Source organism: Callorhinus ursinus, unplaced genomic scaffold (assembly GCF_003265705.2).
Source record: "Callorhinus ursinus isolate GAN/ISIS: 27379988/994484 unplaced genomic scaffold, GSC_fseal_2.0 scaffold11, whole genome shotgun sequence".
NCBI lineage: Eukaryota > Metazoa > Chordata > Mammalia > Carnivora > Otariidae > Callorhinus > Callorhinus ursinus.
Genome location: NW_027397073.1, coordinates 39,530,567 through 39,545,912, shown reverse-complemented (window position 1 = coordinate 39,545,912; position 15,346 = coordinate 39,530,567). Strand labels below are relative to the sequence as shown.

The 15,346-nt window shown below is 39.0% G+C and overlaps 1 protein-coding gene and 1 pseudogene across 3 annotated transcripts in view; one reads left to right on the top strand and one right to left on the bottom strand.

The window, feature by feature from the left end:
- GAREM1 (GRB2 associated regulator of MAPK1 subtype 1) overlaps nucleotides 1–15,346 on the bottom strand; it is a 196,211-nt gene that overhangs the window by 125,956 nt on the left and 54,909 nt on the right. The gene's annotated exons all lie outside the window — the stretch shown is intronic.
- On the top strand, nucleotides 9,771–10,116 carry LOC112835104 (large ribosomal subunit protein eL30 pseudogene; annotated as a pseudogene).

The window sequence follows — 15,346 nt, the reverse complement described above, 5'->3', positions numbered from 1 at the left end:
AAATGTGTGTTAAATTCCAAAATATGTTAATATCATCCTGAAATTTCCCCAGATCCAGCATGCTTCTGGGATATACTTTCCTTGCCTGGTTTGACCTTGATCCCCTCAATATTAAGTCTTACACACTTGTTAAAATCATTTTTAACGCTAGGAAAATCAGAACCACGAATCCTTCAAAGTAAGTCTGCTTAAAAAAGAATCAAATTCAAAATTTAAAATAAAAATTTTTAAGCCGGACACACACAAATCCTGCTGGTTTGGCTGCCGGGCTACTGTCATCTCCTGATGCACCTTTCTGATCTCTCCTTGTTACCTTCACGGTTTCCCCCCTTTTCCACATTAGCTCTAACTGTAGGAGTTAATCAAGGTTCCGCCCTTAACCTGCTCACCGTTTCTCTCTCCTTTAGCATCTTACACACCCCTTAGGGATTCACTTCGTTATGGACAACTGGCATATCCATTCTCTCAGCTACCAACTTGTATTCTGAGCTCCTCAACCAGACTTTATCTTTGACCCTTTTCTACCTGGATGTCCCACCATTCACTCAGGCATCCTACATTCATCCAACAAACACATAAGGAGGACCCGCTATGTTCTAGAACCTGGCGATACGGTACTGAACCAAGTCCCTGCTTTCATGGAGCTGACTTCTTGGCTGGGTTTTCAATTCCCCCATTCTTCACTGTCACCTTACTTAAATATTGCTGCGGATAAAACTTCCAAGAATACAACATGGCTCATCTTACTCTTTTACTCACATCTGCCTTCAGTGGTTCTCATTCATATAGAATGAGGCCTTAAGTCTTTGGCTCAATACTCAAGGCCCTCACGATCTATCCACAGAATATAAGAACCTATATCCCCCACACCATACGCTAGAGCCCGAAGGACCTGTTTCCTGTGCCACACACACGGCGCAGCGTCACTCCTCTGGGCCTACTCACTTTCTTTCCTTTGCCTGAGCCTTATCTCCCAATCCGTATTTACTCACTACTCATTATACTCATGCTTGAAAGACCAGCTCAAATGCCACCTTCATGAACATCTTCCTAATATTTTTCATTTGAACTATATCAATTTTGTAGTTTTGCTAATATTGTATGCTGAATTTATAAATTTCTTTAAGAGCTCAGAGCAGGAGCTTAGACTGATATTTTAATGTTTATGTATATTTATTTATTTATTTAAGATTTTTATTTATTTGACAGAGAGAGACACAGCAAGAGAGGGAACACAAGCAGGGGGGATGGGAGAGGGAGAAGCAGGCTTCCCGCAGAGCAGGGAGCCCGATGTGGGGCTTGATCCCAGGACCTCGGGATCATGACCTGAGCCAAAGGCAGATGCTTAACGACTGAGCCACCCAGGCGCCCATGTTTATGTGTATTTAAGTGACAATAAAACTACTTTAATAATGTGGGAAGTACAGGCATTTTTTTTTCCTTTTGAAATTGGTCTATACAGTCGTCAATTTTGAGAATCACGGTAATAAGGGTTAAGGAACAAAGATACTTCAGGACCAAAAATGCTGTTAGATAGATCCTCTCTAAACTGGGGCACCTGGGTGGCTCAGGTCATGATCCTGGAGTCCTGGGATGGAGCCCCATGTTGGGCTCTCTGGTGAGTGGGGAGTCTGCTTCTTCTGCCTGCCCCCCACCCCACTTCATGCTCACACTCTCTCTCAAATAAATGAACTCTTAGGAGAAAAAGAAAAAAAAAAATCCTCTCTAAATGACCTTGTCTTACTAGCATCCATAGCAATGCAATGGAGTTGCCCAGACTCATGCCTCATGGTTTTGTTTTGTTTTTTTAATATTCAAATATAATAATGTTTGCATTTATTTAGAATAGTTTCCCCCATTGAATCTTACGTTTTTATGCTGCTTGTGACTATTTTAGCTTTGTTTAAGTTGTAAATAAATTTATGACATTTGGATATACCGAATTAGTGCATAACTATACTGCCTTTTATATGGGTTGCTTAGGATGTGTCTCAATCAGTTCAAATAGTTCTATGTCTGTCACAGTAGAATCCAAATCTCTATTAAATGCTTTTTATTTTTAATATAAAGTATGATGTACTTGGATGACAATTTATAATGTTTTGATATTAAACCTGCAAGCTTACTGCTGGTGAGTTTTCTATTAAGGTTGGGCCGAATCCAGATAACACAGACACATAAGCAAGTCGGTTTTTTTTTTTCTTTTTGCTATCCTCATGTCACAAAGAACAAATGCATGATTCTCTAAGCTGTGTTGTGATTTTGGCAATTAAATATTAAAGGGTTTTTGATTTTCCACTTTTGTGTCTCTTTGTTCTTCCCGTTGGCATTTAACACCAGAGTAACAGGTTCAGTCAACAATTTGGGCTGTAGCTCTACAGAGGGCATGCACTTTTAATCCTTTCAGCTTCCAGAATACCTGGTCTTCCAATTTGCATAGCAAATATATAAACTCATATTGCTGATTATCTTTCTTTTTAAAGTGTGACTTTAAAGTATCCCCATTTAGTTTGGTTTCTTCTCAGCCCACTAGGAGAACCGTGTCCATGGTGGATACTCATGTATTTGTTTCATGTATTTGTTGACTGATTAATGAGGCCCCATCGAAATAATCTGATTTGTTAATACATGTGTAATGAGAATCAGATTTACTAACCTTGGCATTGTTTTTATCTGTTATGGATATAAACTGCTCCTAATGTGGTAACTAAATTTATCAACAATAAGTAATGAATAGGTTTTATGTTATCTGTTACTACTTACTACAAATCTAATTTAACAGTTGTGCATTGTTTTACTTTACCAATGTTAAAAAGAAAGCTGGTCAAGTGACAACACTGTATTTTACTTCCCCATTGTTAATAGAGTTGTTTAATTTTAATTATGTGTTTACTTAATCCTACAATCCCTTTCATGTACATAGGAACCCTACTGAGTCAGTGACATACGCAAACCACTCATTTCTTTTTCAACTTAAGACTTTTTTTTTCAGTTTTATTGAAAAATAATTGACATATATCACTGTATAAGTTTAAGGTGTCCAGCATGATGGTTTGACTTACATATATCATGAAACAACCACATACTAGGTTTAGATACAATAAAAGGAAGAAAAAAAACCCATTTCTTCTTGTGATGAGAACTCTTAGGATCTGCTATCTCAACAACTTTCCTGTACATCACACAGCAAGTGTTAACTGTAGTCATCATGTCAATACATCACATCCCTAGCACTTATTTATCTTTTTTTTAAGAATTTTTTAATTTATTTATTTGACAGAGAGAGAGACACAGCGAGAGAAAGAGGGAACACAAGCAGGGGGAGTGGGAGAGGGAGAAGCAGGCTTCCCGCGGAGCGGGCAGCCCGATGTGGGACTCGATCCCAGGCCCCTGGAATCATGCCCTGAGCCGAAGGCAGACGCTTAATGACTGAGCCACCCAGGTGCCCCATTTTATCTTCTAACTCGAAGTTTGTACCTTCTGACCACCTTCTTCCAATCCCCTCTCCCCACTCCATTTTATAAAAAAATACCTTCAGTGAGCAGAAATGCCATTTCCCACTTCCTGTCCTCACCCATGAAAAATGCCCACAAACCATCCTCTCGCTCTTTTGTCGGGCAAGGGCTGAATACTGATTCCCAGGAAGACAGCACAGCTGCCAACAGTTTGGGTCCCTTGATCAATACACAGCGGCACCCACCGCCCGTCGGTGCCCTCACGACCCACTGAGCTGGGATGGGAGAAATACGTTTTGATGTGATATTATGCGAGTGCTGTGTTGCGGTTTTCCTTTTTTGTTTCAGTAATTAGACTCCATTAACTAAAACATCTATATGCATGATCTTCAACACCAGCAAAGCCTCCTGATTATAGTGATCACAAAGGTTTTGTTACAGAGGCTATTCCTTCTAAGTACTCTTCATAAATACAAGCTTGAATTTGCCAAGGTAGCTTCCCCTAAAAATTCCTTTCCTCGTTCTTTTAGTTACATTTTATCCCATAAGCTGAGGGATATAATTAAATGCTACTTAGTTAGCATCTTCAGTGTCAGTGTATTTATTGTGAGAAGAGAACATGGCACTATCATGCTATTTCTTTATCTCAAAGAACTACAATCCCAATGACATGGTAAAGAAAGAAAGGATATGGGGAGTGGGGAGGTAAAAGAGGGCAAGAAATGATGTCAGAGCAAACTGCTCTAAGACCGTGGAAGAGTGATCATGAAACCATGAAATTAACATGTTGTCTGCAATGAAAAAGCAGTAAGGTGTTCTAAAAAGGAAGTAATAGAAGGTGAGGAAAATCCTAAAAGAATGAGCTAATTAGCAACTAATTAAGATACAGAAATTATAAAGTGGTCAGGGAGGATGTGGTTATAGGAAACCATGAAAGCACAGGTCATAATTTTGAAATCAACGGAAACTGAAAACAAACCAAAATTTTGCCAGTGGAAAAGAAAGCTCTAGGAAGAAGAGAATAAACAGAGAATAAAGTGCCTTTAGTCTAATGGTAGAAGTATTAGAAGAAAGGGAAGGACAGGAGAGGAAGGATCAGACATAGGCTTTCAATCAAATAAAGGCATCTTAAAACCACTTGATTAATAAGAGCTTCCCAAAAAGCATAGTAAATAAAAAACAAAGCTTCTGGCACAGACACCATGAATGCAAAGGAAAAGGAATGTCCTACTTCTGGGCAGACACAAGGAATAATTTTAGCAACCTAAGAGTCACCTATAACATTCCCCTGCTCCAAATATCGAGCACTAGCGTGACCCTCCAATGATATGCGCACCTGCATCTCTACTTTCATCCACTTCAACAGGACAGTCCATTTCTAGGTGATGGCATCCTGTGATCACTAAGCCGTATCTTGTGGAACAGAGAAAAGCCTCGGTGGGTAGAAGGGCGTGGAACAGTAGAAAACAGCATTACCTGAGCTTAGCTGTTGTCCAGTTCTAACCACTTCTAAAATGAGATTGTTATCTACTGTCTCTAGTCCTGCCCTACCTTCTTCAGGGGCTGATCATCCCTCATGTGTTAGGGGAGGAACTTACAGCTCCAAGGAACACAGTGGTTCCGACCCCAGGCTGAACAGTCACTGTAATCCTCTGGGGACTTGTAAAAAAAAAAAACAAAGAAAACCCCCCAGTGGTGGGGAGGGTAAGGGCACACACTAGACCACTGAAATCAGAATCTCTGAGAATGGGATCCAGAAACCTGTAGTGTCCTGAAATCTCCTCGGGCATCCTATTGTGCAGCCTGGGTTCAGAGCACAACTGAGGCAGTTAAGAGCACGGGCCCTGGAGAGACACCATTTACCAGGAGACTCCGTTCTTGCACTTAGTGTGAGAAGGGGGCAAGATCACATTTAGCAGGTGCTTCCAAAGCATCTGACACATAGTAAGCTCTCCAAAAGTATTATTACTCTTATTGTCCTTGGACACCTCAGGTTACGGGATTTTCTCAGGCTAATCAAACTTGCATAGCATTTACTCTCTGCTTTTTTACATTTTGCAGTAACTATAAATTATCCTGTGTTATTTAACATTTTATGCATATACATTATATTTCTCCAATCAGACTGTGACATTCTTGGGTGCCAGGGACTTTTCTCGTCTTCTTACCAGACCAGGCTCATACACCCAGCTGGTATCAATAAAGCATCACTGATGATTATTTGACATGGTCATTTTTCACTGTTGAGACCCCACAAATTGACACATTGAGCTATCAGCTGAAATTAAAGGTTCTGTTCCTCTTTGTCTTCTATTTTGCAATAAAGAATGAGGGCCACTCTATTTTCTCAAACCTCTCTTTGTATTTAAACCTTTTTTAAAAACCAGGTTATTATTTCAAACTAATGGGAAGCTCTTCATCAAGAATGACTGTTGACTTAACGACAGTAATTTGCAGCAGTTGTTATGATTCACCTTTAACTAGAAGGTGGCAGAAATTACTAGATGTACACCAATATCTCACTCACTCCTTGGCCTCCGTCATAGTCCCCTTATGTTAGCTGAGCACATGGCTGCCCAGAATACAGAACACTGTTCCCACCTTCACTATTCCTACCCCCAAGAAGGTATAACAGTGTAACTAAGTTATAGCCAACGGGATATAGTAGTATGTGCCACCTCCAAGATTTACTTTCTAAAAATACCTTTCATATACCAGAAATTCGTGATTAAAATTTACAATTCAATAGTTAGTGTAGTCACAGAGTTGTACAAACACTACAGTCTAATTATAGAACATTTCTATCATCCCAAAGAAACCTCATACCCATTAGCAGTCCTCACCCTACTTCTCACCCCAGCCTGAGGCAACCACTAATCTAATCCCTGTGTCTATAAATTTGCCCATTCTGGACACTGCATATAAATGGAATTATAAAATATGTGACCTTTTGTGTCCAGCTTCTTAGCATAATGTTTTCAAGATTGATCTACATTGTAGTGTGCATCAGCACTTCATTCCCTTTTGGACAAATAATATTTGAGTGTATGGATATTATACCATGTTTTATTTACCCATTCATCAGAGGATGGACATGCTGCTGATAATGGACATATGTGTACAAGTTTTTCTGGGGACATTTGTTTTCATTTCTCTTGGAAATATACCTAGGAGTGGAACTGCTAGGTCACATGGGAACTCTACATTTAACTTTTTAAGAACTCCCAGATTGTTTTCTTTTTTAAAGATTTTATTTATTTATTTTAGAGAGGGAATGAGAGAGAGAGAGAGCACATGAGGGGGGAGGGGCAGAGGGAGCAGCAGACTCCCCACCTAGCAGGGAGCCCGATGCGGGACTCGATCCAGGGACTCCAGGATCATGACCTGAGCCGAAGGCAGTCGCCCAACTAACTGAGCCACTCAGGCGCCCTCCCAGATTGTTTTCAAATTGGCTGCCACCATTTTACATGAACAGGGGTTCCAATTTTTCCATATCCTCTTCAACACTTGTTATTATCCATCTTCTTAGTTATAGTTGTAGTAATGGTGTGAAGTATGCCCCACTGTGGTTCTGATTTGTAGTTACCAAATGATGAGTGATGCTGAGCCTCCTTTCATGTGCTTATTGCCCATTCCTATTATCTTTTTTGGAGAAATGTTTATTCAGATCCTTTGCCCAGTTAAATTTGGTTGTCTTTATTGTTGAATTGTAACAGTTTTCTGTATGTTCTGAATGCAAGTTTCTTATCAGATATATGATTTGCAAACATTTCCTCTCACTACAGGGACTGTTCTTCCACTTTCTTGATAGTGTCCTTTGAACCACAAAATTTTTAAATTTTGAAGTCAAATTCATTTTTTCTTTTGTCATTTGTGTTTTTGGTGTCATATGTGGAAAACTGTTGCCTAACCTAGCATCACGAAGATTTGTGTCTACATTTTATAGTTTCTAGTTCTTACATTTAGGTTTGTGACCCATTTTGAGTTAATTTTTGTGCATGCTGTGAGTAGGGGTCCAGCTTCATTCCTTTGAATGTGGATATCCAATTGTCTGAGCACCAGGTGAACTGTCTTGCCTCTTTGTCGAAAATCAACTGACAGTAAGTGTAAGGATTTATTTCAAATGTAAGGGTTTATTTCACCTTAAGTGTATGGATATTTCTATCCTTATGCCAGTACCACAATTTCTTAATTATTGTAGCTTTGTGATAAGTTTTGGAGTTGGGAATGTTTAGTCTTTTCCAACTTTGTTCTTCAAGATTGTTGTGGTTTTTCTGGGTCTCTTGCATTTCCGTATGAGCTTTATGGATCAGCTTGTCAATTTTTGCCCCACAAAGAGCAAGCTAGGATATTTCGATGACAGTGACTGTGTGCAACCTATGTATCAATTTGGGGAGGACTGTCATCTTAACAATATTAACTCTTCTGATCCATGAACATGGAATGTCTTTGCATTTATTGAGATCTTTATTTCAATGAGGTTTTGTAGTTTTCAGTGTGCAAGGCTTGCACTTCTTTTGTTAAATTTATTCCTAAGCATTTTATTCCTTTTGATGGTATTGCAAATAGAACTGTTTTTAAATTTCATTTTTGGAGTGTTCATTGCTAGTGTAGAGAAGCACAACTGATTTCTATATATTGATCTTTCATAGCCTGAAATCTTACTGAACTTGTTCATTAGTTTAACAGTTTTGGCTTGTTTTTTTGTAGATTCCTTAGGGTTTTCTATATACAAGTTCATGTCATCTGCAAACAGAAATAGTTTTACTTCTTCCTCTCCAGTCTGGATGCCATATTTTCTTTTGTTCTTCTTGCCTTAATGCCCCTCGCTAGAGTCCCCAGCACAACACTGAACATAAGTGGCAACCAAGATGTATGTTTGGGAGAGGATGTCCCCTCTTTTCCATCTTTATTCTTCCTGATAGATGGAATGTGGATGTGATTATTGGAGGTGGAATGGTAGTGACCATCTTGGACTTTGAGGGGAACTTAGGACCAGAACTGAGTCCAAGACATAGCAACAACTGAAAAGAAACCTGGTCTTTGCCATCTTGGGCAACATGCCAACCTGTGGTCTTTGCCTTTAGGTCTCCGTAACTTCAAACCAAACTCAGGTTAACATGATACAGGAATATAGAATAAAGTAAGAATTGTGGTGCCTGCATTATTCAATCAAAATATATCAACTAGGTTCAAAAAGGAAAAGAATTTTTGATTTTTTTTAAAAAACCAATAGTATTAAAGGTGTCTACGTAAGGAAGTACTGTCTAAGCCTGGCTCCTGGTTTTAAAATCTGAGCAATGTCTGGTATCTTTTTTTTACTTCAAAATAATGCCACAAAATTTAGAGGAATAGCATTCCTCAATATTATGCTTCTGGTAATTTACTTCAAGCTTCCCAAATAGTCTGTGATTGTAGAAGCTATATAACCAACCCAAGTCTACTTCATAAAGACCAGATTATTACTCAAAAAATCACTAAAAATATTATCACGCATTTAATAGAACTCTTCATTTGTATCTAATTACAGGTAGGCGTTATATGTTTGCTCACATTTGCATGGTTAAATTAACATATATGATGAGCTTTGGCTCTAAATTATTTATGAAACCAAATCAGGCTCATGGCTCTAGATGGGGTGATATCAAGTATCTCTAATGCAAACAGAAAAACAATGTATTTAGATTAATGGCCAAAAAACATTATGAGGAATACAGATGAAACAATTTTCCTAGAATTTACCATCAGTAGGAGAAGTAATGTCAGCATTATAGTACTTCAGCGATATCATGGGCATGGTACCATAGAAAGGAAGTCACTCCACAGCCTTCCAGTTATGCATCCATTTGACCATTACTAAGAATAAAGATCCAGGAACTAACTCTCCATTCCTCCCTCTTGTATCTCACTTTGGCTATGAACTGGCAGCATAGCAACTCTAGTATCCATGCTTAGTAGCTGCCTGTATTCTGAAAATGTGTAAGAACGTAAAAGAAAGCAACTTAATTCTTTGAAGCAGAACCTATAATATGCCAACTCAATCAGGGAGGTTTTCTTCCCTTTGAAGCCTCTGGGATATTTTTATTTTTGGAAAATATTCTGATTAAGTTAAAACAAATATGTGCTGTCATAGCAGGTTGACTAATCTAAAAGTGGTTTCCAGTTCCTTTACTGACTAAAAGTATCAAAAGTTTAGAAAGATAAAACAGATGCTAAGGAAGTCCTTAAATCCCCACAGCAGCTCTTTCCTCTCTCGCTCCCGGCCATCTTGGCGGCTGCTCTCGGTGGGCGCCATGTTGAACCTAAGGCAGGAAGATGGTGGTGGCCACAAAGACGACGAAAAAGTCGCTGGAGTGGATCAACTCTAGGCTCCAGCATGTCACCAACAGTGGAAAGTACATGCTGGGATACAAGCAGACTCTGAAAATGATCAGACACGGCAAAGTGAAACTGGTCATCCTTGCGAACAACAGCACAGCCTTTAGGACATCTGAAATAGAATACTCTGCCATGCTGGCCAAAACTGATGGTCATCACTACAGTGGCAATAATACTGAATTGGGCATGTGGGAAATACTACTGAGTAGGCACACCAGCTATCATTGATCCAGGTAACTCTGTTATCATGAGAAGCATGCCAGAACAGACTGGTGAGAAGTAAAACACACAAAATTTTTCTTTAATAAAACTGGCCAGAGTTTGTTTTTTTTAAAAAAATAAATAAATCCCCATAGCACCTATTTTCACCTGAGTGCTATGCTTGGAACGACTAATGAACCTTCTCATCTCCCCAACTAGATCATGTTTGCATTCCAGAGGACTGCTGGGCATAGACCAGGTGCATAATAAATGCTTTATGAATGAAGAATCTTGGGTAGAAATTGGTGAGCATTCACATCAAATACATCTAAGTATAAATCAAGCTCTCAGATCTTAGTTAACATTTAAACATTTCAAGGAAAGAGTATTTAGAAAAGGCTATTTTTTCAGTATCTCCTATTGATCTCTTCCTACCCTAAACAAACATCCAGAAATCTACATTGCCTAAGATCCCCTCTTTAGATGAATATTCTATTCAAAGGCCCAAAGACTGTAGTCTGGGTTCTAAGCATGTGAAAGGATTGTTGTATTTTTACACTTTATGGTTTACTGTGAAATCCCAACAAGAAGAAAAGGAAGTAGAGATTAATTTAGACAAAGTACTAAGTGGTAATGTCGTGAAAGAACTTCACAGTGAAATCTAAGCAAAAAGGAATGCATGAAACAAAAGAGAAAGATGTTTAAAATGAGAGAGAGAGAGAGAGAGAGAGATCAGGGATATATTATTACCTCTTTTCAAATGAACCCTTGGACAAAAGACTCCTTTGTCAGCAGATTGACTGGGAATGATAGATCCCTGCTGTATGAAACAGAAGTATGCCTACTTAAGTCAAATCTGAAATGTTATGCTCTGAAATAGGGAACTGAACCTAATATTTAAAAGATAAGAATTCTTTGCCAAGTGGTTTTTGGAAAAACAGGTGAGCAATTGTACTATCAGTATTTCTACAAACGTTTAAGATATACGAAGCCTAGCACGGTGCCTGGCAAATACCATGGAATCACATTTCTGGCAGGTGAAGAAGGGGACTCAGATTTACATCGGAAAGCCGACACAAGAAAATTACTCTTTGGCCATCCATAAAGGACGGTAATAGGCATTCCTCTCTCAATGAATCTGACACATCCAGCGTGCCCTCCAGTACGCCCTCCGGTGTTGGGCAGTGCATAAGATGATGCATTTGGTTGGTATGAGGTATGTACTTCTCACATGGTGTGAGGAGGAGGTGTACCCACCAAATAAGGCCCTCAGAGACTGGGAGGACTGAGAGAACCAGAGAAGCAGGCGTATCAAGCTACCTGACAGAGGGTAAAGGTCAAATCACCAGGCACATTTCTAGGCTCTCCCATTCCTGCCCCCAGGCTCTCTGTTTCCACTTCTTCAAATGAATATATAATGACTCCGTAAGTTAGGTGGGAGGCAGTGTGAAATCTCAGAAATAACCTACAGTTTGGAGTCAGATTTAGGTAACTGCGGTTCTAATATTTATTAACTATATGACCACGAGCAAATTACTTAATCTTTGAGCCAGGGTGTTCTCACATTTCCAATGATAGTAATAATACTGTAAGTAAGTTGAAATGATTGAATGAGAACAAATATAAAGAACTCAGGACAGTAGTACCCTGTAGATAAAAGGCTCATGAAAAATAGGACTTCGGTTTTATTTTCTTCTTCAATAAGTGTCCTCTCCCTTATTAGCCTGACTCAGGTACATACTACAGGTTTTTTTGTCCAATAAGAAAATATAACGTGCAATGATTTGCACTTTACGCTTCACTTCTATTTCATTAAAATAAAGGGGTGATATTCACCAGGTGCAAATGTTATGTTAAAGCCAACAATTTTATGTCAAGAGGATAAACTGAGCCACAGGTCAAGTTATGGGATTTTCATTGTTATTTTTAGTTTCAAATTTGATCTAGATCCCCTGGAACTTTATTATGTGACAAATAAAACAAACATAAAATACTAAAGAATCACATTTAAAAATGATTCGGGATGCCTGAGTGGCTGAGTCGGTTAAGTGTCTGCCTTCGGCTCAGGTCATGATCCCAGGGTCCTGGGATCAAGCCCCATACTGGTCTCCTTGCTCAGCAGGGAGCCTACTTCTCCCTGTGCCTGCCACTCCCCCTGCTTGTGCGCGCGCGCTCTCTCTCTCTCTCTCTCTCTCTCTCTCTGGTAAATAAATAAATAAATAAATAAATAAATAAATAAATAAAATCTTAAATTTAAAAATGATTCACTGCCATCGAAGTCACAACCCAGAAGATATATCCTTAAGAAAAATATTTGAATTACGTATTTGACAATTTTTAGAATTTTCTCATATTAAGCAGATTTCTAAAAATCCTGCATAGCCTTAAAAACAAAACCAAACAAGATTTTGAAAAAAAGAAACAAAGACTCACACATACACCACTGCTGAAAATCTCATGTTTCTAGTACCAACACACAAAAACAGTGAGTTTTAGTATTCTCTGTACACATAAAAGAGGGTTAATAAGAAAAATGCAAACACCAAATAACACCTGAGTTTTTAATTTTTCCAGGTAGGCTGCCCTGAAGGCAAAAAGCCAGACAACAACTTTGCCTCTATAACTTCAAAATACATACAATAAAAAACTTCAATATGAAAGAACATCATATACTAAAATACTAGAAATAAACAAAGACTTACGAAAAATCAGATCACCAAATTTTATAGACACGTCTATAGAGATATAGTAGGCCTAAAGGAAATGCGAAGCATGTGTGAAAAGGAAGGTGCAACTTCTTAAAATAGAACTGGAAAACAAAGTAAAAAACCATCTGTTCTTTCCAAAAATCTAAAAAAACCCAAAACCCCAAACACCAGTAGTTTACAGCTACTGACCCGAAGACATCATTAAATTAAATTGGTACTGTGGTTACTTACATCCCCTAACCAACTATATTGCTTAAAGATAAATTATTAATACAATTTTCCAAGGCAAAATGTAACAAAGAAAACCACCTTGACATTGATTCCTCTGTATACAGGGCCATCTCCTAAATGCAAAATCTGAGACATGGAATATTAAATGGCTGGAGCAGAGGCAAGAGTTCTCAAGTGTATTATGTGTACGTATACTTTTTAAAATAAAAAATCTATTTTAGTGGACCAAAATTACATTGGCAATTATAGATAAAAGCTCTATATTTGTAAAGTTTAGATTAGGTTAAATTTAAATGACATTTTAAAAGTTTTCACAGACATTGACAAATAAGGGATAGCACAGCCTGACTCAATAAATGTGGGTCCCCAACCAGGGTCTGATGGTGAGTCACTATGTGAATGTAACCAAATGAACTCAAAGTATTCTAAGCTTGCCCAGATAGACTGATAATTAGAATCTATTTAAGCATCTATAAAGATACTAGATTTTTCTCAGACAAGGGCAAACCTAATTAGTTTACCTGAATAATGTGCATACATTAAAAACGAATATAAAAAGCTTGCTACGCCATCCCCTTCTCCCTTCCAGATCTAAGAAATAAGGAAATCATTTTACAAATTATTCAGTGGACCATCCAGTGTCCAGGATATTATTTCATTACTTAATAAAAAGAGAGACTATTTCCTTCCATTTCAATATGCTTTTTTCTAGATCCAAGAGAAATACTAGGTAAAGGGTCCAAATAAAACCAAGGAGACAAAAATAGAACAATCACACACACAGAATGCGTTCTTTTCCGTTGACGTGAGACAGTCATATTGAGACACTTTCTTCTTGGCATGCTTACAGATTTCACTAGCGGGACTTCAATGTCCATGATCCCTCAACTGCTCCTTGTTACTGGGTACTCTGAACACCCACCAGCACATCTCATACATCTCTGTCTGTTCTCAGTCCCCATCCCACCTCTGCTATGGGATAACCACGTACCGCTCTTTTGCTTGTTTTCAACCCATGAAATGGGAACAGCAGACACAGTCCAATGGATAACGTGAGAAACAGCTACAGTATGATATAACATCACCAAGAATTAAATCACAAAAGTGAAAAGGAATGGAAACTTTAAGCATGACACTTTACCAGTATAAAAATGGAGAGATTAAGGCCTTCCCTACCTCCCCCCGACAGGATGAAACCTATACTGAGAATCATAGTAAGAAAGAACCAGTAAGATTGGGCTCAGGGTTTTATTTTATTTAAGATTATTTACTTATTTGAGAGTGAGAGGGAGTGAGAGTGCGCACTCACATGAGCAGGGGTTGGCGGGGGAGGCAGAGGGAGAGAAGTAGACTCCCCACTGAGTGTGGAGCCTGATGGGGGAGTTCGATCCCACAACCCTGAGATCATGACCCAGCCGAAACCAAGAATCAGATGTTTAACCAACTGTGCCACCCAGGTGCCCCTGGACTCAAGGTGTTAGAAGAGGAGGAAAGAAATTGGGAGTCTCCTTAGTACAATGCAATAGTGGCTATTAAGGCAACAAATGGAAAACATACTACTGCAAGCTTTAGAGATGCTAACACTGCAACTCTGAAGACCAATGATCAGCATTAGTAGAGAGAAATGCAGCAAGGGACAGTGTATTCGTTTTCTCTTGCTATATAACAAATTACCACAAACTTAGCAGCTTAAAAATAGCACAGAAATCTGGCATGCATGGCTGGGTTCTCTGTTCAGGTTGAAATCAAGCTGTTGGCTGTCCAGGTTCTCACCTGGAGCTCGGGGTCCTCATCGAAGCTCATGTGTTGTTGGTAGAATTCAGCTGCAGTTGTAAAACTGAAGTCCTTTTTTTGCTGGCTATTGACTGGAGACTGACCTCAGTTCCTAAAGGGCGCACACAGGTCCTTGCCTGGTGGCTACCTCCTTTTCTGAGCAATGGAAAAACCTGTCTCACCTTGAATCCCTCTCCTGCCCTGAGTATCTCTGACCTCGCTCCTGTAACTGGCCAGAGAAAACTCTCAGTTTTGAAGGGCTTGTCTGATTAGGTTGGGTTCTCCAAGGGTAATCTCTCTATCTTAAAGTTAACTGATTGGGGACCTTAAATACGTCTGCAAAATGCCCAGTGCCATATAACGTGACATAATCTCGTGTAACACCAGGGCATGGAGATCAAGGGGCCATCTCAGAATCCTGTCTACCACAGAAGGTAAGACCGAAAAGAAGCTACTTACTCCAGTAGAGAGCAGATACAGAATTTGAGTCAAGAGTATCATGGGTAGACTTTGTGTTTAAACAGTAACTTCCAAAGTGATTTTATGGCTAAAAGCAATCAAAATCAACTTATACTTTGAGATATTAGGATATGAAAAGAG